This window comes from Panulirus ornatus, chromosome 35 (genome assembly GCF_036320965.1).
Source record: "Panulirus ornatus isolate Po-2019 chromosome 35, ASM3632096v1, whole genome shotgun sequence".
Taxonomy (NCBI): Eukaryota; Metazoa; Arthropoda; class Malacostraca; order Decapoda; family Palinuridae; genus Panulirus; species Panulirus ornatus.
In genome coordinates, this window is record NC_092258.1 from 2,795,792 (window position 1) to 2,821,500 (window position 25,709).

The following is a 25,709-nucleotide window of genomic DNA, read 5'->3' on the forward strand; positions in this document are numbered from 1 at the left end:
CTTCGTTCTCCATCGTCATCTCTCCCTCCCACCCCAGTAACAATACACTACTCCTCCTCCCTGGCCCTTTCTCCATCATCTCCTCCTCCCTCCCCATTAACATCACACTATATAAAGACAACACTTTTTTTGGCATTTTTTTTAATGTAAATATTAAGTTATGGTCGAGAGTCGGTCTTTTCTACCTTGGCCTTATCCACTTTGGAATATATATCCATTGATAAGACCACTCTCGAACCCCTTAGTCGCTGGCTGGCGCCTCCCTCATGCCATGGACAGTGTGAGAAATGATGGAGATGTTATTTAAATGTCGGTATTATCGACTATAACCTTTTCCCTCTGCCAGAAGAAAGGTTGAGGAGGTCTTTCGTGTTAGGAGAGCCGTATTATCTACGAAGATGTCGAGTATTTTCAGATTGACAAGTTGATAGATAGATAAACCACCTCGCAACATAAATCCCAAGAACCATAGAAGGTTTATAGAGACTGTTCAAGGAGAGTTGAGCATCACATACTCCAAACGAACGCCCTCAGCCTCGTTAAGGAATTCAGTTCCACATCCACAGTGTAGCAGTGCTATTAATCATCTGATTGTGAATCTGTTTTTGCCTTGTTTGAAGAATAAGAAAATATGTAGAGCTGATTTACAGCCACAGCGTCTGTTAATGTTAACATGTGTGGATATATGACCTGATGGTTGGGTAATCTGACAGCTTGGCCTAGTCTTCGGTATATATATATATATATATATATATATATATATATATATATATATATATATATATATATATATACATATATATATATAAGAAAGAGAGAGAGAAAGTGAGAGAAAAATTCTTAATGCGCCAGCCATTGCCTGCAATACTCACACACACACACACACACACACACACACACACACACACACACACACACACACACACACACGCACATGTTGAACTACACTATATTCTGTTCCTAATATAAGCATAACATTTCTCATCTCCACATACTTACTGATTTTCTTCTTTTAAATGCACTATCACTTCTCTAGTTAGTCTGTTTAACCTTGTAGTAAGAAGTTTGAATAATTCCTGTCGTGAGTCAGGTGATAAGTTACAAATTAAATGCTTATTGATAAATGAATATAGGACTTCCTTCACTCCAGCGTCTGTGGAACAGTATGTCGAGACAAAGTTCAAGCAACAGGTGTTATCATAAAGTAGAAAAGTAGAGTGCCATAATGAAGTAGAAAAGTAGATTCTCATGATAGAATAGGAAAGCAGACTGGTCGTCGTAAAGTAGACCTTCATCATAAAGTAAAAATGGACAGTTCCATGAAATATGGAAGATCTCTCCAGGAATCATATAATGTAAACGACGCCGGAAGAAAATGAACAGAAGACCAGAATTCTAAAATCAATTTAGGCTTTCAGAATCTCGTCGTAGGTTCGAAAGATTTATCATCCTCCACAGGAGACAGGACAGGTACCTCTCTCTCTCTCTCTCTCTCTCTCTCTCTCTCTCTCTCTCTCTCTCTCTCTCTCTCTCTCTCTCTCTCTCTCTCTCACACACACACACACACACACACACACACACACGCCAACAGACGAGTAGAGATGGAAGTAACTCTTTGAACTCCGGTTCTTGAAAGCAGTTTTGCACGAAGGAAGAAGCGGTTTTGAAACCGGGGGGAAGAGGTTTTGAAACCGGGAGAAGAGGTTTTGAAACCGAGACTCAATCCACACTCGCGCTGTCACGACCGACAGAGAGAAGAATGGCAATGGAGTGCACCTGCGTTGGAGGCTAATGGGGAAGCTAGCGACACTCAGGGAACTACACAGAAAAACTGGACGAGACTGGCACACAGACAAGGTGTTACAGGTGAAGCCAACTGCTGTTGGCTTTTATTATGGGTCAAGTTCTTGTGTGTGTGTGTGTGTGTGTGTGTGTGTGTGTGTGTGTGTGTGGTAGTTAGCTGATTTGGTGGAGAGGCTTGTACAGTGCGTGTGTTTGTATGTGTGTGTGATTACTATTTGCATGTTACGGGGAGATGGGTTTTAACATTCATTTTACCCTGTCTCTTAACCTTGTATGTATGTACCATGTGTTTATTCCTACGTAGTTACACACACACACACACACACACACACACACACACACACACACACACACACACACACACCAACTTAAGCTGGGAAACCACCAGAGAAGGATGAACAGTTGAGATTCACTGTGAGCCGACTGCGGCTTCCAGGAATCGAATTCATACGGGTCCGATGTGTGTGTGTGTGTGTGTGTGTGTGTGTGTGTGTGTGCCACGCTGCACAGTACGGGGAGGAATTTCTACACTCGTGGGGCTGCGACTCTTAAACTTTCTTAAACAGCATACAATTACTTTTTTTTTTTAAAGTCGTTTGTATATTGCCTGCATTCCCAGCTTCTTCAATTACTTTGTTCCAAATACCTCTTCACATTTAGTCTAACATGTCTCTTATTTATTTCCTAATTATATCCTCTCGTTCATCTTTTCTTTACTGATCCTAGGTATCACAATTATACACAATCCTTACTTAATACCATCACCTTAGTGTTATTTGCAGATACGTACTTGTGTATAATTCCGATCCGTGTGGTAAGTCAGGAATAACAGTGGTCTCAGGACTGGGCCCAGCAGGATGCCACTGGATAATGTAACCTAGTTCGGAAAGCCGCCACTGACGTACGCCCTCTGTTATCTTCCACTTGAGTGATTTTCGACTCATCAGAGAATTTTCCACTTATTCCTGTCTGAGAATATTTTTTTTTTTCGTTTTTCACATGTGGGACAGTATATATATATATATATATATATATATATATATATATATATATATATATATATATATATATGTGTGTGTGTGTGTGTGTGTGTGTGTGTGTGTGTGTGTGTGTGTGTGTGAAAACAGAAGAGAAGGCTGGGTGAATTATCTGTGTTTGGACTGCCAGAAAGCATTTGACACTGTTCTTCTTAGGAGGCTGTTAAAGAAGACAGATCTTCAGGCAGGAATCATGAGGAGACTACTTCGATGGGCAGAGGATTATCTTAGTGGAAAGGAGCGAAGGTCACATGTCAGTAGGGTCTTCTCGAAATGGCATAATGTCACTGGTGACGTGCCGCAGGGGTCTGCTCTGGAGCCACTGCTCTTCTTGATCTTTGCGAATGACTTCCCAAAATGACTCTGCTTCTACAAGAATATTTCTGCGGATGATGCCAGGGTTCGGGAGGGAATGAAAACCTAAAGAGGATGACAGTAACGTTCCAAGGGACCTGGACAAACCCAAAGTATTAACCAGAATTTTCAAATTGACATTAATTTTGAAATGCGATTGTTTTTATCTACTACTACTACTACTACTACTACTACTACTACTACTACTACCACTACTACTACTAATACTGCTACTACTACGACTACTACTACCGTGACTACTACTACTCCTATCAGTTTTCTGCTCTTGATTAAGGATGTTTGGATAAGAAACAGATACAAACACACAGTTAATACCCGGACATACTCCTTGACCGCCACCCACACGATGCCCTCTCCTGCCATCATGATGCACCCAGCCTTTCCACACTTGCATGATCTTTGTTCCTTCATTGAGCATCTCGTAAGAAACGCCCCCCCGTGATATAGCAGTGTTGCCGGCATGCTTAAAGATGGTGGTGTTGCTTCACACACACACACACACACACACACACACACACACACACACACACACGTCTGGGCTGTCACCTGACAACCCACTGTCACAATTCAACACTTGTTGGCCAGTTTCTCACGTCCGGCTCCTCATTTTCCACTCTTATGATTGTCATGCGCAAGAGACATGTGCGAACCCGGTCATCATATGCCCTTGTGTCCCTGAGGTGCGCTAAATACTCGGCGAGTTTAAATGATTTTTAAAAGTTGGCGTTAGTAACGGGCATCACCCGCTCGCTGGCTGGCTGGCGAGGGGGATTAAAAAGAAAAGAAAAAACTATTTTATATGTGAAAACATTGCATGATTCCGCCAGGTCCGGCGTGGCCGGGCGTCGTAGCTGCAATTTTACGGTTCACTAAATAACGCTGGAGAAATTCTTACTAAGGTGGAAGGAGGGACCTCAGAGATGACGCCATCGACTGTGTGTGTGTGTGTGTGTGTGTGTGTGTGTGTGTGTGTGTGTGTCCCAGCCTCACTTCGCTCTGGAGATAAATATGTAATTTTTTTTTAAGTCTTATAATCTTGAGGATTTTCTATTATCACTAAAATTATTTCTATTCATCTTTTTTCTTTCCTTGAGAGAACATAGCATGAAGAGGTTAGGGTCAACTATAAATCGCGGGGTTTCGAGTGAAATTGTGTGGAAACTTTTTTGACGTCAAGTAATCTCATTTATTATTGATGTTTCTTGGCCATTTATTCATAGCAGTATATTATCATCATTATTATTATCACTATAATAATAATAATTATTATTATCATTACTATTATTGTTACTATCATCATTATAATTACTATCATTATCATTATCATCATCATCATCATCATACGCTGTTATTCACACACTTATTCATTTTGTCATTCAACAGCGAAATATCTTGCAAACTGCATGTCGACCATCATCCTACGGTTCTTACATTGTAGCCTCCTGTTCTCTGACCGATGTTTTAGTACACTACTGACCAGATCTCTGACTTCATCTGTCATTAACAGGTTGCTTATATAACTAGATGTCTTTCACTATACGTCTAATGGCGTCTATATATTCATGAGTTAAATAGTTGCCGTATTTCAAGACTGTTTTATTCTATGATCGTAGCAAATCCATACCCAAGTTTAAGTGTTAGATTTGCGAATGTACGAAGAGTACTTAAACGTGGCAAGGTGAGCGACGTTGAAATTGTCCACTATTGGTCTTTACGAGGTACTCAGGAACAGAAATTCTTCTCTTAATGCCATTGGATATACGTCACGTTTGAAAGACAGAAGAACGTAACTTAAGAGGACCCAAAGCTAGAGGAGCCTTTATACTGCGTCCTAAACTGGAGAATTATAGTAGTGAACACTGAGGTAACCCAGGACTGGGAGACTTATTGGTTAAGGCCCGACAGGATCTCAGTCTGGAAAACCCAAACGACCTGGCGCTACAAGTGTTTGAAATGGAAAGCTTGAAAGTCCAGACTGCTGAAGATACGACGATTGAAAGATAGCAAAAGAAATCATGTGATGCTAAATGGCTCATTACTGGAAGACCAGGAAATCCAGCTTTGGAAGATCCAGTATTGAGCAGCCCAAGAGATTCACTGAGGAAGGCAAGACATACGAATTGAAAGGAGACATATTATCAAGAGACACAGCATTCACAATATTCAGATCATCCAGCAGTGAACGGCCTGGAAGACCCTGCAATGAAATGTCCAATAGTAGGAGATCCAGCAGTTCAGAAGCACCAGCAGTGTAAGACCAAGAAGACCCAGCACAAGTTGATCAATGGCCCAGCATTAAAAGGCCCGGAAAACCCAGCAGTGGAAGACTAAGAAGACCTGGAAGACCCATCACTGGAAGGGTCTTATGATTTAGCTTCTTTAATTCTAGCGCTGGAAGACCAAGAAGATTCATTAATGGAAGTTTGACCATTAGAAGTATCTGGAAAGGATTTTAGCATAGGAAAGCCAGCAGAGAATGCCCTAAAAAAGTTTACCCAAAAGGTTCCCTGCTGAAAAGCCTCGAATTATAAGATGAAACCTACTTAGTTCCGGAATACCCACATCCGATCCATTACTATAAGAATTAGAAATAGATCACCTTGAAGACTCGGTGCAGAAAGACCCAACATGGACAGGCTCAGAGGCTCTTCTTATGGCATGCCTAGCACTGGAAGCCATAAAATACGAAACATTAGAAGGCTCAATACTTCCCCAGCAGGGAAAGCCTTGGAACACCCAGGCACTGGAAGGCTAGATAAACATATCAGTAGCGAAGCCAGAAGAACCCTACGCTTAAAGGAAAAATGGCGGCGTCTGAAGTTCCGTTAGGATCAATTAACGTGAGACCAAAACGACCCATTGCCGGACGGCATCTGAGGCCCTGCTCAAAGCGACTAATAAAAGACCAAACAGACTTAATTTCTGGAGGACTCAGACGAGTCGCCTCTGGAACGCCAAGAACCTTCATGAGGCAACGGCTGAAGAGAGCAACAGATGCGGGCGGTCGGCCGAGCTGGCGGACTTTATATGATAATGCGTCAGCCGATATGGATAACATTGGAATGATCCCACGCCGAGACCTGCCATGCGTTACGTTATTGCCGCCACCACCGCATTACCGCCCTTAATCCCGCTTGTCCGTTAGGGCCACAGTCTCCCGCAAAAGAGGCGCGTCCTTACGCCGGCGTAAATTGAAGTATCAAAGGTATGGAGTTGGAAGGCTTTCGATGCGTCTATATCTTATGTACCGTGGTACGATTAAGTGCCTCGGCGGGAGGGACACCGTCAGCCAGCCCCTGGTGAGCTCAACACGGCTGGAACAGTGTGGTAGCCACCAGGGTCTTCCCAGCCACTGAGTTAATGGGGTAAAACGGGGCTGGAAGCCCTTACCTTGGTGGTCTTCCCGTCTCTGTTGCTGTACGTCCGCCGACGTTTTTCTTTCGGTTTAATGTTTTTACTTTGTTTGAACGATGAATGTCTAAAACCAGTTTTCTGTCGATACGTAAACTTCTTTATGTATCCTGTCTCACACCCCCATGCTGTATATCATCACCTTGATCTGTTCACGTTAAGTATCAATAACCGTTCTGGTGATTCTTTTTTGGGGGTGTCTGCCATCAGAACCGCGTCATCTGCAAACAGCAATTTATTTCACCTCCCAAGCACATCCCCAACTTGAGCATACCGTAGACCCGCCCCTCTCTACAAGACCCTTGCATTTCCTTCTCTCACCACCTCATCAACGGACAGGTTGAACAGCCATGATGACATGACACATCCTTGACACAGACATATCTTCACCCCATCCCACTCGCGCACGTTCTATACTCTCTCTCTCTCTCTCTCTCTCTCTCTCTCTCTCTCTCTCTCTCTCTCTCTCTCTCTCTCTCTCTCTCTCTCTCTCTCGGAAAAAAAACACCTTTTTCCATTTAGTGGTTTTCCTCCCTCACCATACATGCGTAGCAACTCCTGTCAACCCTATTACACGGTTTTGACACATCCCTAAATTCCACATCTCTCTCTTTCTCCAAGTATTTTTCACACAGTTTCTTCAAAGCAAACACTTCGTCCACGAATCATCCACCACTCCTGAAGCCACATTACTCCTCCCCAGTCTGATGCTCTGTGCATGCCACTACCCACTCCATCACCGCTCTCCCTTACGCCTTGCCAGGTATATTCAACAGACTTGTACCTCTGTAGCTCCAACAATAATTCTTGCCCCCTTGCCTTGCTCACAAGCATGATTGACGGTCTGGAGAATGATATGAATTACCACCAAAGGTTGAAAGAACTTGATCTCCCTAGCTTAAGAAGAAGAGAGGAGAGGTACATGGTTATATATAAATGACAAGAACTTATCAAAATGATGTCAGACAATAGTATATACGAGTGTCCTGCAAAAATGCTGAAAGGATTCTTCAGTGCAGCACCAGAAGAAATAAGAAAAATATATGTGGAGTGAATACAGAGAATTTAAAAGAATAGACTCATGTTTGAAGACAATCGCTGACGAACCTCGCCTCTCTCTCTCTCTCTCTCTCTCTCTCTCTCTCTCTCTCTCTCTCTCTCTCTCTCTCTCTCTCTCTCTCTCTCTCTCTGAGGATTTCATATCATTGACTGTAATATTTTCACCGTTTTCTTTACAGCTTGTTGACCAGCTGGTTAAAGGCGGTAATCGCTTGCCAAAGAACTGATGGCCAGTGACTCGGTGTTGTCTGAGTAGAATATGGAATCGCAACGCCTGGTGTTGGCGGGCCTCTGTGTTGGCTAGGTAGGGGTTCAGGCTGGTTCAGTACACCACCTGTGTCGGCTGGGCAGGGATGGGTTCAGACTGGAGCAACACGTCGAACACCGGGGTTCGAAATTAAGTCACTGATGTCTCATTTAATAGGCCTGTGTATGATCTGTGTGAATGACTTGTCAGAGAGATTGGACTTTATGTTTAAATATGTTTGAAGATTATGCCAAAGTCGTGAGGAAAGGGTAAGAATAGAGTAGGGCTGCATCATTATACAATGGTTCCTGAACAGATTCCAAAGTTAGTCTGATGCATATTTGATGTAATTCATCAAGAGTAAATATATTTATGAGTGAAACTCTTTCCACGTAACGCATAGGTAGTCATCCCAAGCAGGTACCACACACGCTTGTGTCTGAAATGGTGGTTGCACCAGTACAAGGATCCCACCATCCCAAGCACCTCTATCCCAAGGGAAGATCCCATGAGGAGGCTGTGTGGCTGGCTGGCTGGCTGGCCACGGGCTCTGCTGGGCTGTAGCATTAGCCGCCACACCCGCTCTCCCAATATTGACTCTAGTCCCATCATCAGGGGTTCCGAGCCGGGCAAGAATCGGGCGTGGGTCGTGGCCTCACGGACCTCGGAGCCACCCAGCCCTAATCCTGGGCTTGTGGTAATGGGTCGCTGCTGACCTCACCCACTCACTTCACCGACAACAAACCTTCCTTCAATATATATATTAAAAAAAAAAAAACTTCCTCAACCATCATTTCCCATCTATTACCAAGATATCGCCATCGTACGACACGCAATAAGACTATCAAAATATTTTTTTTCATCGCCTTCGCCTCGCGCAGGGGAACATTTTTCCTCATTTCACGATTGAATTTTTCTTTGGGTTTTTTCGGCGGGCGATTCCCAGCGTGTGAGGGACATCTTTGAGGCCTCAGATAATCCCGACCATTGTAATTATTGCAATAAGTCAGGTCTCGCGGGGTCAGATCATGCATGGCTCCGCGACCCAACGTGTCCGATTACCCATCTGGGGTTCGCCGGAGAATTCCCACTCGCTATAATTTTCTCTTGATGGACTCACTCGAGGGCTCGAGTCGTGAAGCGCAGGTGAAAGGTCAAAGGGGTTCAGGGGTCAAGGTCAGGGGCTGTAGCGAGTCTGGTAAAGGATATCTGGCCTTTCCCACGCAGGCCTGTGTGATTGACACGCGCCCAGGGGTCAGAGTCGTGCCCCGTGGCGAGCAGAGGAGAGGAGGAACCTGTGGATTGAACATCCTGTATCAGGACATTCTCTCTCTCTCTCTCTCTCTCTCTCTCTCTCTCTCTCTCTCTCTCTCTCTCTCTCTCTCTCTCTCTCTCTCTCCTGACAGGCTATGTTATGGTCAAGTGTCGGCCCTTGTAGCTTTTTTTTTTGTGTTACTACTGGTATTAACATGGCTGTGTTGTATGCTCCTGGGACTGCTGTGGTTTACAATGGTATCGTAGTGATTCACATGGTATTGCTGTAGTTCACATGGTAATACGATGATTCACATATTGCTGTGGTTCACATCCAGTCATTATGTTGCACATGGTATCATAGTGGCCCATATGCTACTGCAGTAGTTCACGTTATTGTTGTGGCATTAATGAGGTGCACACACAGTGCTTCACATGATACAACTGTGGTTCACATGATAGTGTTGTGGTAAACACGATCATGACATGCTGCACGTGTAGTTGTGTTTAAGAACCATGGTCCTCCGTGGTGTACATGGTACTGCCGATGTGCCCATAGTTATACCACGGACATGTTACCGGCTGATGACGGGTGTGAAGGACCAGGTGAAGAGAGAGGGTGGGGTCGCCAGGGGTCTGGGTTTCGGGTTCCAGGGAGCAGGCGGTCTGGAGGGGTGGAGGATCTAGATGCTCCTTTCCTCATCCCACCATCACCACCACCACCACCACACTCGACGCCTCTTAGGCCTACCACAAGCATCTTCAGGGAGGCCGGTGAGTGAGACGTGCGGACACCAGGCCGGCTCGGCGGCGAGCTGGTTCGTTGGCTGGCTGGCTGGTGGGCGACCCAGACCAACCTGTTCTAGGTGACATCACCATCAACCATTGTTTTCATGGAAAAGATATACACAAAAAATAGGAGAATGGTTCTGAGAGGAGCAAGATGTGGCAGTGGTAAGTGGTTAGAGAGGACCCCTGGTCCGGCCAGGTAGGTGGGTGGTACCTGTGGTTGTGGCTGGTGATTTGCCGGCCCTAAAGAACTTCCGGAGTACCGCCGGGCTACTGTTGGTGCCTCCTCTGTTTGTCAATAGCACCGGGGTATTTATTTCTCTCATGATCTCGGGTAAGACGACAAACAACGATACATATTCACTACAACACGAAGCAGTGACGTCTCATAGCAGTCACTTGTTACTTTACAACTCAAGCAATTGCGAAAGAGGAGCCAGAGTACCCGATTAACATTCTTTGCGTTGTGAAACCTCCCTTTCCAAAGAAATATCCCCTTCCCGAGAAATCTCCCTTTCCAAACATATTCTTACGAGGTATCCTTTCGCATACATTGTCTGGATGTCCCTCTGCCGTGAACACTGGGTTTTGTGGACTGATTGTCATCTTTTGTTCCCTCTGTGTGCATTATCTAGAGTTTCCATCAGTATTATCTGTCAGTCGTCATCAGTCACTGGGGTTAAAGTGTAACCTCTCCTTATCGACTTGTAGACGACATTCATCTTAAAAGGTCGTATCTTTCGTTAGATTATGAGAAATATTCTGCTGACCAGCAGGAACGGTGGTCCTCAACACTTTCTCATTGCCAGCTGATGTATCCACATCGAGTTTCACTCGTCATTCCCTAAAGTGAATGGTACATTCGTCTCATCTTTCTGGAAACATTTAGTTGTACTCACAGATTTTCCAGGCCTTTTCTTGGCTCTTGTCATTCAGATGGTCCATTCCTCTTTGTTCAGCTTCCTGCTGGTAGATCTATCTTTGTCAACAAGGTAATCCATCCTTCGTTTTCCTTTACCAGTATGTTCTGGGATCTCGTACTTACAATAGAAGCCTTTGTCTGATATCATCTTGACCACCTGAGCACAACGATGCGATCCTTGAGTACGAAGTTCCGATCCTTGAGCCCAACGGTGTAAGCCTTGAGTACGAGGATCCGAACTTCGGGTCCAACGGTACGGTCCCTAAGCACGAATATCCGATCCTTAAACACGAAGTTACGCCTCAAGTATGTGATGTCTCTGGTCTTTGCTATGACCCTTACGGGCCAACTGTAAGGCCAGGACCATCATACCCAAGGTTTCCTCTTCTAGTCCTATTTCCGAGCGCCATTTATCTCTTCCTCTGGAGGGCTACCACTTAAATGGCAGTGTCCCACTGAGTGTGGAGATCTACCACTTGAGGTGTCACTCATACGGTAACCCTCTATCTTAAACACACACACACACACACACACACACACACACACACACACACACACACACACACACACACACAACAGGATACAAGGTGCATGAATCTCTGTGTGTGGGAGAAAGACTTGGGAGTCGATATCGTCCCTTAACCTATCGCCAGAGTCCCACCTCAGAATAGTTAAGGAGACCAACTGATTGTCGGCAAATATTAGAATTGCATTCAAGTTCACGGATAAGGAAATGTTCGACAAGCTGTTCACGTCCTACGTAAGACCAAAACTAGAATCTAATTCTCAAGTTTGGTCATGTCACCTGAAGAAGCACAAAGCGCTAATTGAGAAGGTATAGAGAAGGATAACAAAGATGATACCGTAGTGAAGTGAGCTGAGTTGCTCACTATGGAAGAGAAAAAATGGAAGGGTGACCTGACCACAACCATTAAGTTTTTAAACCAGATGATGTGTACAGTAAACAGTTCCTCGAAAGATGCACGAATGGAATAACCAGAGGACATTACATGAAATCAAACAAGAAACTTCGTTCAAAGTTATAAAGAAGTACGTTGACAGGGTACACATGGCGACTGAATGGAATGAATCTGATGAGGAATAAACATATTCAGAAGTTTAAAGAATTGTATGACTATAAAAGGCTCAAGAGATGTGACCCCACGAGTGTAGAACTTCCTCCTCGTACAGTGCAAATAGGTAGTTAGACAGACACACAGTATAACGTGTCGTTGTTTATCTATTGATATAACCATATATGTCTATCTGTCTTACCCATATATATATATATATATATATATATATATATATATATATATATATATATATATATATATATATATATATATATATAAAAGATAGATATGCTTTTCAGCCAGGTGGTACTTTCTCTCTCTCGTTCCTAAAGTATCAGTAAACCTACTAATGTGACAGTGTCCCGACTGGTATGTCAGTGCCCCTGCTGATGGGACAGTGTCCCAACTGGTGTGTCTGCGTTTCCGCTGATGGGACAGTGTTAGCGCGGTTGTATCCCCTTCTAGCACAGCAGTATTCCCTCATAGCCCGACAGTGCCCCCTTTCCTAGCTCGGCAGTGCCTCCTCCTAGCGCAGCAGTGCCCCCCTCATAGTGCGGCAGCACCCCCTTCTAGTGCGGCAGTGTTTCCTAACCGGGAGCGAAGAGTGCGTGAGGCGGCGACGGAGAGAGAGAGAGAGAGAGAGAGAGAGAGAGAGAGAGGAGAGAGAGAATACTTCTTATCGAGTTTCCTACTTTGAGATTTTGCCAAAAAGGCAGGTCTAGCGTGTAGCATAAACGCAGAAAAAAATATGAAACAACGAAGAACGAGTTTTGTACATAAAGCATTTGTGAAGAGTTACGTATGAGGCGGAGAGATTGTTATTTTGTGGACTGAATGCCAGCAGCCCAAGTGTAAGTGAGGCAAATAGGAAAAAAAATAACAACAACCTAGGTCAAAGGGGTGAACCTTAACAGCCACTGAAGTGTAGCTCACTGCGCAACCGTCAGAGAGAGAGAGAGAGAGAGAGAGAGAGAGAGAGAGAGAGAGAGAGAGAGAGAGGGAGGGAGGGAGGGTGAGGGGCGACGAGGGTTCCCCCACTTGGTATGCGCGGCCATAGCCTAACCTCGACATGACTTTACTGTATTATTCTTCGGCTGGAAAACGACTTTTCGCTTTGTCATTGGGCTCCCCCATGTCCACCATCATCGTCTTTTATCGGCTTATTATCGCCTCCGCTGGGCCATGCCCTTCGCCCTCTACTGCCGCTGAGGCGTCGCCTGCGTTACTACTAGTGGGTGAGCTGAGCGTCGTGAAGGCTGCTGGGTCCGACGGCCGGCCACATTAAATGTTAAACTACCAGTCGTAAAAATTATCATAGTCGCTGACTTGCCATACATGTGTCCGAGCTGAACGAAGATTTAGTAGCCCGATGGAACGATTTCGAAAACAACGTTCATCTTTTTCAGTAAATACTTGGCGTATTTCTTTAAGTTGTGATTGTTTTTTTTCCTTTTCCGTTTGGTCATCTCATCTCGCTCTTGCTTGAACGCTTAGGCTCAGGCGAAAATATAAGCTTAAAGATGAGCTCAAAGTATTATTTTCTTGTAAGAATTTTGCTTAAAGTTTTTGAAATCTGGTAAGAAGCAGGAAGGAGCCCTTGAGAACGACGCTTCATAATTCATCCGTGCGTGTCATAATTCCTCGGCCCAAAGTGGACGCCTCACCTATATGTTCCGCCCCGCCAAGCGTCAGGTACCTCAGAAATGCCTGAATCATCTTCACTTCGATATAAGAGTCATATTTTGTGACGTGCTGAGGAGAATCAGTCCCTCTAGAGATGCGCTGTAGAAGACACTCTCCCAACTCTCTGACCCTAAGCCGAGACGAGTCTTGTTGAATGTAGACCATGTATTACAATCGCACGATCAAATTGATTTATTTTCGGCATGCTAAAAGTCACGCCCTAAAGTGTCGTATGAGTCATACATAATTCAGAACTGGGAGTGATATTATGTTGTGTATCGCCCGCGCAGCCTAGGATCGCGCTCTGCCTTCCATCAGTCACCCATGTCGCTGCTGTCTGGCGAAGGAACACATTTAGTCCTTTGCTTGATATATATATATATGTATATATATATATATATATATATATATATATATATATATATATATATATATATATATATATATATATAAATTTTTACTCTGTGGACGCAGCGATTTCAACTTAGTATCAACAAATATTACATCGGTGGATTTGTGAAGGTAAAAGACTTGTTAAACCCAGTAAGATACGAACCCTGAAAGTGTGCAATGGAAAACTATTGAGAACAACACAAGAAAAAGGTAACATGTGGGACACTGACAATGTATGGTCATGTGGGACACCGTCTCCGTGTAGCCATCTGGGACACAAACATGGAGCATCCCATACTGTTTTCCTCTCTCTGCTTGGACATAGTTCATCGTCAAGGTACGCATTGACGCACTCTCTCGACGATGAGTATGTTGGAAGTGTGTCGAATGTCCTGGGTTTTGCAGGGTGTGTTAAGTAACGGGAGTCCGTGCGTGTGCAGCTGACTCTTGAGTGTGATGGGTGCGTTGTGTGTAGATTGTATCACTTGTGTATTTTGTTTAGAAAGTGTGTGTGTGTGTGTGTGTGTGTGTGTGTGTGTGTGTGTGTGTGTGTGTGTTGTGAGTTCGTTATGAGTGTGTTTAGAGGGCGAGTTTCGGAGAGGCGGAATCAAAATATGGACCAGTTTTGCATGGGTGTTGGAATTCCTGCTGGGTTAGAGACAACCAGGATTTATTGTTATCATTATTATCATTATTAGTACTAGTGGTAGTAGTAGTAATATCAGTGGTAGTAATAGTAGTATGGTGATGATGATGATGATGATGATGATGATGATGATGATCACATTTTCAAGGATGACGTAGTTGGTTATTGCTGTACGGTGTTACCACTTGTGGTAGCCGGATGCAGTCGCTTGCTGGCCTTGGTTACCTCCCGAGGGAAGAAACACATCCTTGTTCATTATTGGCTCTCATAATTTTGCGTCGATTTCCGTTGGTTGACGATCTTCGAAGTCGGTTCCTGTTGGCCAGTTTACGACTGTGTTTGATCCCTATTGATTGGTGTATCTATATGTCGTTTGCTATTGGCTGATGAACGAATATGTTGTTGAGTGCCATTGGTAGACGTCCCTCTGTGTCGATCTGCGAGTGGCTGGAGAGCGTATATGTTGTTGACTCCTATTGGTTGGTGAGCATCTATGGTGGCTCCTCCCATCGGTTAACGTGGTTTTATGTCGGTTCCCAATGATGGTGATAGGTTTTATTCATCCCTTATTGGCTGGTGTACTTGGAGGAGAATCCTCATTGGCTGGTTAAAGTCCCTGTGTCGTCAGATGTAATCCCCATTAATCCTATCCTATCTCGTGTTTCATGTTCGTAGTTTTTCTACAATCACAACTAACAATCTATCTATTCACCTGAGATGGTTACTTTTCATTAAGCGCCAGCAGTGATGGTGTGAAATAAGAGATTCGTATGGTGTGTAATTCATAGCTGTGGTCTGGGCAGAATTTAACTATCGCTGGTGTAAAGTCGTTCAGTATGCAGTCTATATTGCCTGATGATGCGTGATTTTTTCCCTGATCAATCGTGCTTGTTGTACTGACTCCAAATCGTCGTTGTTTAATGTAGCCCCCTTGAGCACGCCGGTACGACCCTTGAGCACGACGGTACGACCCTTAAGTACTACGGTGCGACCCTTGAGCACGCAGGTACGACCCTTGAGCACGACGGTACGACCCTTGAGCACGACGCTACGACCCTTGGGCACGCCGGTACGACCCTTGAGCACGACGGTACAACCCTTAGGTATCAGAAGCCGTAGGGGCATTGAAACCTAACCGTATCATCGTATTCATTAGCTTCAAATCCCCTATATACATCACCAGCTTTGTATTTCTTATTTCGTGTTTGTTACCGCAATCAACGCAGGTTATCGTAATGAGCCACATTTATAGTGTGAAGGACTTCACTTTCCGTCAGTAGTATACTTTACGAGGGCGAGTCTCCGGGTGGGGAAGTGACTAGGATGCATGATGAGGTCCCCGCTGCTACACATGGTGAGAAGAGGTTTAGGACGGATGGCGAGGCCTCGTAGCGTTGTTGTAGGTGCGCCTGCCTCTCCACGCCCCATCCAACCTGATGAGGTACGTGTTGCGACTGTGGTCACAGCCATTGTTTCATGCGCGAGAGGTTTGCGTCCTCGGGGACGACCGACGTCCATAGGACCTTCGTTGGTCATAGTCGTTAGATGGAAAAGATATTACGGTGTCTGTGGCTGGGGTATGTGTGTGTGTGTGTGTGTGTGTGTGTGTGTGTAGTGATTTCTGCCACTGATGAAGCAACATGGTCCACAGTGACAGGAGGACTTTGCAATGAGGAAGCAGGTCGAGGTGTGTGTGTGTGTGTGTGTGTGTGTGTGTGTGTGTGTGTGTGTGTGTGTGAGATAGTGTCCGGGTCTTGAAGACGGGCTTTGGGTCGGGGGAGGATGGGTAGGGTGCGACAGTGTCCGGAATTTGTGGATGAGATGCGAGAGGGGGAAAGGTTGTTGCGATAATTTCCTGCAAAGACAGATGACTTACCTCCTAGTACCCACGACGTCAGAGCACCTACCTACTACCAGCGACGATGGAAAAGGAGACTAAGGTAGACACCTGACCTGTCCTTGTGTGAAAGAGATTGACCAAATACATTTTCTGATTACTTTCATGACGTTTCCTGCAGCAGAAGTGTAGTACCTGTAGATGTTGTGATTATATCTGCGTTACATCACTTACATAATGAAAGTGTCTTTTTTTCAAGTCATCATTCACACAGGTTCTCTTTTCTTCGTCAGGTAAATAACGAGGAGCAGCGTGCTGAGCTGTACTCTGTGTCACAGATGAAGGTAGGACCACGGACTCCACCACACGCTAGGCCACGCACTCCATGACACTTTTTTTTTACCATAAAATGCAAACTCTTACACACCACACCCACCACTTGAACGTCGCGGCCCAACGCACTCCACAACACACTGCAACCTCCCACTCACTCATCCGCTAACGCACTCTACCATACTCTTCACCACACTCTGCAGCCTCCTCCATGCACACACGCTACAGCACCACCTGCATGCATTGTCTGTCTCTCTAAAACTCACACGTGCCTCGATTTCCCACACCCATAGACCCTCCCTGACTCTGACCACCGGAGTGTGTCTTAGAGTTGCCTAGCACCTGCACTTCACCGTACAGTGTACACCCTTCCTCCCACTCAGTCCTGTGTTCTCCCAGCTTCCACCAGCATCATAGCTGTTCGTCATTACTACATTGCCATAGTCTTGGAAAACCCTTCCGTAAACACATTCGCCATGCCCTTGTAAAACTCTCCCGAGGAAACAGTTGCCATAACCTTGTGAACTTTTCCTGGAGGACACAGTTGCCATGCCCTTGTGAACCTCTCCCGAGGAAACAGTTGCCGTATCCAAACTTCCGAAGGACAACGTTGCCAATTCCAAGGGAACCTGTCGTCTCGTCACAATTGCCAATTCTTGGTCAACCTCTCTCTCTCCCTGGACCCAATACACTTGTCACTTGCTTGCCCACTAACTTACTCCATAAATACACAGCTGGTTGCCTCCGTGCATACGAACAGGCTTTAATACATGCATACCTGGATCTCCTTCACACATTAATGCACACTTACACGAGTCTATACCATACATACATATCAGTGACCGTTGGCATTACGTTCCTTCATCCCACTGTAATAATTTTTCTAAAGAGTGGTTACGGTGAGTGTTCCTATTACAGATGAAGAGTTTGCGATGATTGTGTAATGAACTAACGACAGTTTGAAAGAGTAGGGAGGGACTTGGGTTGAACATTCTGATTCGCAGACGCCATAAGAGGGATGGGTTATGTTAGATGATATACCAGTTGGTGATATATATATTCCCGCTCGTAGATATACGAGTGTCTAGCGATTATAAGACTTGATCCAGAGGCAGCGTTGGGAGGGGATCTAAATCCTCCAGCGAGAGTTAGTTCCCAGCTGAGGGAGGAAGACACACCTCTCGTGGAGAGGAATAAAACTCAGGGACATTTGCGTCGTAAAGAGACTTTAATCACTTGTTTTGTCTTGATCTCACTGGTAGTGATTCGTGTCTCCTCATCGGTGACGTCTCTTTGCCTCCTCACTGTGGAGCGTGTCATGCCTCCTCATTAAATTTTTGCGGTGTCTCTTACCTCATTATGTTTTCATCAGGTGTACATACCCAGGTTCCCTAAAGACTTGCGGATCTGCAGATGTGTGAACGTTCTGACTAATTTCTTGTGAACAGATGTCAAGATCTTTCTTGGCTGTTTAAAGATGACTTCTTTTTATTAATTGATTTCATGACCTCAGGTTTTGACTTTGTGTATCATAATATATATATATATATATATATATATATATATATATATATATATATATATATATATATATATATATATATATATATATGGAAATGGAGCAGCGTGATGTATTGTTTCTCTAAAGATGTGTATATTTTCTCTTCCAATCGTCGAAGTTTTTGGTATGACTGAGAAATGTGATTGTATGTAGCACTCAGGCTGGATGAGTAGAGGTGTAGACCGCCTAAATGAACGTGACACATACACACTTCAGTTTTTTATATTCTTTTATATCTTTCTAATAACATGACGTATGTATTATCACTATGAAACCATAAGACCTGTTTCACTATGAGGCCTCAGGGATGCGGGGATACAATATCAGGATCCTTTCCCTTCCTCTTCCTGGGCCTTATGCGGCTCCAAGGCTGCGCTACACTCAGTAGCAGAGACATAAACTGATTTCAGTTTTAGGTCTAACATCATCCACGGTCGACGTTGCTTGTGACTACGACTTGGCTTTAGTAATAAATGTAACATATAATCTGACTTCAACTCTTCAGCTAAATCTTTTGACTTCTCTACTCACCTGGGCTTTCGTAACTTTAAGTTCAAAAACCTGTTGCCGATAAAGTTGTCTGTGGTTAACTTTGACTTAAAGTCTAAGATTAACTTGTACTCTGACGTTACATCAGAGTATTACTAACCCTGAATTAGAAATATTTGACGTTTGAATTGGCAGGAGCCTGATTGCTTCTACGTTGATGTTAGATTTGGATTCTAATGTTGAATACCTTCCGTCTTAGCTTTAAAATCAACCTCACTCCCTCCCTTCCTTCCTCTCCCTCCTCCCCTCCCGTTCAAGAACTATCAACAACTCTTCTTCACCACCCCTCCAAGATATCAACCCTCCTCCCTCCTAAGCCCTCATCCCTCTTCCCTCCTGTGCCATAAACCCTCCTCCCTCCCAAGCCATCAACAACCCTCTCACCCCACCCATCAACAACCCCTCCATCTCTCCTCCAGTCATCATCAACCCCCGTCTCCCCGGGGCAGTCATCAACAGATCTGTTGATGAGGTCCGGGCTGGGTGGGGTGTAGGGGGAGGAGTGGGCCCTGGGTGGGTAGGATGCTGGGGGAGGGGAGAGGGGGAAGAGGATGGCCCCTGGGAAGGTAGTGATGGTGGAGAGGGGCGGGGAGGTCCTTGGGTGGTGGGGTGGGGGTTAGGAGGAGGGGCGGGCCCTGGGCCAGTCTGTGTTTGGTGATAGTCACAGCAAGTCATTCATAGCCTTCCCGGGCCTTGCCTCTAACCTCGCTAGCCGCTGCCTATCAACACCGAATGACTCTTTAGTTCTCTCTCTGTCTCTCTCTCTCTCTCTCTCTCTCTCTCTCTCTCTCTCTCTCTCTCTCTCTCTCTCTCTCTCTCTCTCTCTCTCTCTCTCTCATATGATAAGGTCTACGGACCGTACCCCTGTCACTAGAGCTGCAGGTGGAGCGATGGCTGAAACAGCACGTCCTCTCCTTCGTCAGGAGGACGAGAGGGGAGGAGGTTGGTTCCTGGCATGAAATGAAGGCGCTTCCCAAATGGCCAACACGTTTGCTGAAGGTGGCCGGGGCCGGGCGTGCTGTGTGTCTTGTATCAGAATGTCTTAATTAGTGGCCAACGCCAGGGGACTCATCCGGCTCCAGCGTCGCGTTGGTCGGTCAAGTATATGTAATGTTCTCGATGGACGAGGCTGGTGGGGGTGGGAGGGGACGGAGGGAGGAGGAGATGGGATGGTTGGTGGTGGACTGGGGGGAGGGGGGTGGAAGAGGTCGAGGGTGGGTGGGTAGGTGAGAGAGATAGGCCGAGACTGTTGCCGTCATTTGAGACTTTTAGAGACCCAGGCTTTCTTCATCTTCATCTTCTACTACTACTTGAACAACAACAACAACAACAACTACTACTACTACTACTACTACTACTACTACTACTACTACTACTACTACTTCTACTACTACTACTACTACTACTACTACTACTACTACTACTATTTCTGCTGCTGCTACTAATACTACTACTACTACTACTACTTCAACAACAACTACTACTACTACTACTACTACTACTACTACTACTACTACTACTACTACTACTACTACTACTTCTACTACTTCCTCTTCTTCTTCTTCTTCTTCTTCTTCTTCTTCTTCTTCTACCCACTTCGTCAAGTGCACGTAATGTGGGCGAGTTTATGTGGAGGGAGAGACATACATGTTTATATTGCCCCTTTTTGTGGTGGTAAGGGAGGGACAGGTGTCTCTGTGTTGAGGAGGGGATGGGGGGAGGTACACCTCCACAGGAGAGGCCCCTTTAGGGGCGTGACCTTCACAAGTGGAGCAGCAGCAGCAGCAGTAGCATTGGAGGGAGGGTCCAGGTAATCTGTGGTAGGAGGGAGGAGGGTCCAGGTGAATGGCAGCAGCACCAGGTGAACAACAGCAGCAGCAGCAGCAAGGAGGGACGTAGTGGTCCAGGTGAACAGCTGCTACATGTTGCCAGAACTAACGGACGGACGGACGGACGGACGGACGAAAGGACGTTCCCAGTGTCCTCACCTCACGGGCTTCAGAATGACCTCGTGTACTTTACAGTATGACCCTCAGGGGTCAAGGAGAAAGGCCAGGTCGTCATGCCTAAAGGTCGTACCGTCGACGTGAAGGGTCGCACAATCGTTCTCAAGGGTCGTAGCGTCATCGTCAAGGGTCGTATCGTCGTCCTTAAGGCTCGTATCGTCGTCCTTAAGGCTTGCACCGTCGTCCTCAAGGGTCGTATCGTCGTCCTCAAGGGTAGCACCATCCTTCTCAGAGGTCACACCTTCGTGTTCCATCCTCGTCATTGGACTGAATTATCGGTGGGATCTTGGTAATTACGGAGAGTATAATTACCGTGCAGACCATCCTTATCCGTCTTCCTCACCGGGCAAGAACTGTACATCACCTCCGGGCCAAGACAGTGCTTAGTCTAGTCACCGGATGAAGCACATCAGTCGGAGCTGCGGGTGGAAGTCGTCCTCGTCGTCGTCACCAGCTGATGCTGGAGACCAGAAAAATGAGAGTGAACGTCGTGTGACTCAACGCTCGCTTGTTCATCTACGCCTCCCGACGACCTTACAGCCGCCGCCGTCGCCACTCCTACAACTATTAATCACGACATTTTCATCGCCGTCTGGTGGAAGTGGGATGCATCCTGAGATGGTATGATAGCGTATATTATTGGTGATTCGTTTATTTACGGTGTATCTGTTACCTTCCGGCAGCAGCAGGAGACCGACCGAAAATACTCCAGCAGCCCAGAGCTGCCGCTTCCCGCCAAAACAGCCACATCACAAGTGTTGCCACAGAGCTGAGAATATTCTATCTTCATCGGGGACTTAGATATTTCCTTTATCAATTCTCTCTCTCTAGGAGATATTAACAGGGACATTACTTCGTCATATAGATTGATTCATAGACTAACGAAGGCGTAAAATACACCGAGAATAGCGTCGTTGTATTCATACATGAAATGTCAACACTGGCAAAAATTGACAATATGCTTCCTTGATTGCCATAGACATAATTTTTTTTTTCCCTACGTGTCTACTACCCAGATCAGAGGTTGTTCGAATGGTTCTCATAATTTCCTAATTCATTTGCGGCCTGAGTCACCCGCGGCGAAGAACAAACGACCATCGCTTTAGTAAGCGCGGGAAAGTTGTATCGGACGGACGAGAGAGAGAGAGAGAGCGCGCGTAGTACTGAGAGTTCCCCCGCACGCTGCTCTGTTGACATTGTGGGCGGCTTCGGACGGTGCGGTATGTGCAAACCAAGACGGCTGCTGTGATCGTAATCTTGACAATGAATCATTACTATCGACACTACTGCGGATGTGTGCATGGTTGTTCCGCCGACCGACAAGAGTCTCCGAGTGGGAGAGGCGCTGTTTGTTCTGCACTGTGGCAGAACTGGAGGGCAGTTGTTTGCCGCGGTCCTCCCTGAAGACGAGATGGACGGGGGGGCCTCTCTCTCTCTCTCTCTCTCTCTCTCTCTCTCTCTCTCTCTCTCTCTCTCTCTCTCTCTCTCTCTCTCTCTCTCTCGTTTCTTCTCCTTCATGGGGTACACCGCGCCGGCAATTTATGTTAATCGGTTCGTAGGTTTTGTATTTTAAAGGATTGAGTTGTGATGTTATTGTTACCGTCCACTTAATGGACGGGATGTTCCATGTGTCTGTCTGTCTGTCTGTTGGTCCTAAGTAGTAGTAGGAAATGCACGTGTCTTGGTGTAGTGGTAACACACAGCCTCCCAAGTCAACTTGGCTCCTACCACTCTCCATAGTACCTGCTACTGGTATAATGGGACGCAGGGAACTACTGTAGCCACCTCCACGTACCTGGGAGGAACACCTACTGTTGGCCAGGGGATAGAGAAGCAACCTTCAGGTGACTAGGGGATGCAGCAACCACCTACAGGTGGCTAGGGAATACAGCAACCACCTACAGGTGGCTAGGGTACACAGCAACCACCTACAAATGTCTAGGGGACTGTAGTAACCACACACAGGTTGATGGGGACTGCAACAACGGCCTGTGAACACCCTGGTGATCTTAGCAACCACCAATACGACGCTAAGACCTACAGAAGCCTTCGGTTAATTCCTCGTCAGGTCGCTAAGAGCAGGGCAGCTACCGACGGGGGACAAGAAAGGGAGGGGTTGATACCAGCCTGGGACGGGACGCCCGGAGCTACAGAACTCATCGACGTCATGCTATGGGGCAACAACAGCAGCCAGTGACGGTGCACCGAGTCCTGCAAATGCTATCGATGGGATTCTGAGGGTGGGAGGGCATTGCAACATTCCCCAGCTGGGCGCTTCAGAGTCCCAGTAGCGACTGCCAGCCGATGATGAGACCCTGGGTGTTACAAAAGGCGTCTACTACAGAATGCTGATGGCTACATGAGCGGACGACGGGACTTGAGGAACTACATAAGTCATCCTCAAGGTGTTGGGGGTTGCATTAAGCCTCAGCCAGCGTTCTTCAGTCACAGGTACATGTGTACACAGACACAGCACACAGGCCCATTATCTATGATCACCTCTGATGTGAAAGCCGAAGGTGAGAAGTGTGTGTGATGAACGTGGCAGAAACTGTTGATTCTATCACCTGAGAAGACTGCAACTTGTAGGCTCATGAATCGAGTAGATAAAAAAGAAATGGGAAACATTTACATTGATTCAAGAACACAGGAACTCTGTAACGATAGACGAAGCTTATACGTTAACACGATACAGGCTGCCAGACACCAAGAGACGTTTTTCTGAAGAAATCTTATGAAAGTGGGGAAAGAAGCAATGTATGAGGTGTTTAGTAACTCCAGAAACCAGTTTTAGGGGGTTCCTGTTGCTCGTTCCAGCAGCAGGGTAATGTAGACTCCTTTAGAGTGAGAAGTTGATGAGACGATGCTCCTGGCGATACAGCCTCACCAAAATGACTTCACTTTCGGTGTAACGTCAAGCAAGTAAGATTCTGGTTACACACACACACTATATATATATATATATATATATATATATATATATATATATATATATATATATATATATATATATATATATATATATGTATGAATAAATGTGTGGGTGTTTGAGATACACTGCCATGTCCACTAGTGGCAGCTGGAGCCACCAACATCAAGAAGGCGTACCTGGCCCGGGAGATCACTACTTAGGGCGCGTCGAAGTCTCCTCCTCCCACTGCAGAGAACCTTGCTGGCAAATGTAAGTCAGGATTTTCTTTCGGTTGTGAGGCTAATAGTTTTCTCGCTGGGGTGATTAGGCTTCACTTAAGAATCCGGGGGTTATATATTTTCGATCTGGGGTGAATGCTTTTTGCTTTGAAGTGAATATTCTTTTTTTTTCACGTCTGGGAGGAAAATGGTTTTGACTGTATTTGTTTATAGGGAGTACAGTCGGAGTAGAGTGTTCCCAGAGAACCGTGGGACTTTTTCCTGCTGTCTGTCGACTTCGTGGCTGTCACCTGCTGCTCTCGAGGTTCACAATGTACCACCAATACCCAGCTGAGTCCTCCGCATTTAATCTTCAAGGCCAGTGTTGCGGCTGACAGGAGAGTCGGCCATACTTCAACTGCAACGAACAGCTGAAAGGGGTTCACTTAGTGTCCCCAGAGCGAACTAAATGTAAGCGGATATTTGAGCGGCTTCAAGCGCTAATTCAACCGACGTCCGAATAGGGCGCTCGCTAAGTTGCGACCCATCGACGTATAGCCAAGCGGCCCACTTGTCCAATTAAGCCTGGGCTGCGCCGAGCTACTGAGTCAGATTGGAACTTTATGTTCGCTAATATATTATGTGGCACCCGTGTGACCTTCAGCTGTACAAAACATCATAATGAGAACAAACATTCCCGGGCAGGGAACGTCGCTGTAAGATTTGTGTCTTGGTAATTTATAGTCGTCAAATTTTGCTATCATTCATCGGTAGGATGGGGAGGTACTGCCTCTGACTGTCGTTTGCTAATGAGTGATGCTGAGAACATCTGCTCCGGTGATGGGAAATGGTCTTCGTCCGGGGTCTATAGTGGATGTCTTGTTACCATAACCTTACACACTGACTGGTCCATGTGTCCCAGACCAGGATCCACCGTGGCCACCATAACCTTGCACACTGACTGGTCCATGTCCCAGACCATGGTCCACCGTGACCATCTTTCATCTCTATACTCCGGCAGTCTCGAGGATTTGACGAAGCACATCATTAGGAATTCTGAGTAAATTAGACAACACAAAGTACGGTATTGTGCACTGTCAGTTAACCGTTGATTTTGGCGTGTTCTCGTACACTGTACTTATGTAAAACTGTATAAGATGTTTGTATCCACTTTAGAGTGAAACAAAAATGCTTCAAAAAAGAGAAAAAGTTGGAGATTAAAAGTAGAGGTGAACACACGCGTGATCACCACTTTATCATGAACTGCTCCTCACATTGGGAATCCATAACTCTTCCGTCCTCTCCGGTTCAGCGAACACCAAAGACCACACCAGCCAACCGTGGTCGAGGGAGGAAGATAAAGAGTGAATACATCCTCCGATATATGATCTTATCCTTCTAAATGCTTGCTGAATATGATATACGTCGGAGGTTATAGAGAAGTACCCTCGTCTTTCACCTTTTCCTCAACGTAAGATATATTTACGTCTTTCCTAACAAAGAGATAAGCCAAGATGCGATGGAGGATCTCTTATCCGAGGCATCATCACCGGGTGTTCGTTAGAATTACGTCGTTGTATCGGTACAGCGAACAGTGAG

At 45.7% G+C, this 25,709-nt stretch overlaps 1 protein-coding gene across 6 annotated transcripts in view; it reads left to right on the forward strand.

Annotated features, from left to right (window-relative positions):
• The window catches only part of LOC139760081 (uncharacterized), a 136,686-nt gene that overhangs the window by 60,025 nt on the left and 50,952 nt on the right, over positions 1-25,709 (forward strand). For 2 of the 6 annotated variants that reach the window (XM_071682884.1, XM_071682885.1), the window contains one exon: positions 16,826-16,876. The exons of the other annotated variants lie outside the window; for them this stretch is intronic. The gene's annotated coding sequence lies outside the window, so the exon portion shown is untranslated. The remainder of the gene's footprint in view (positions 1-16,825; positions 16,877-25,709) is intronic. 6 annotated transcript variants of the gene reach the window in all.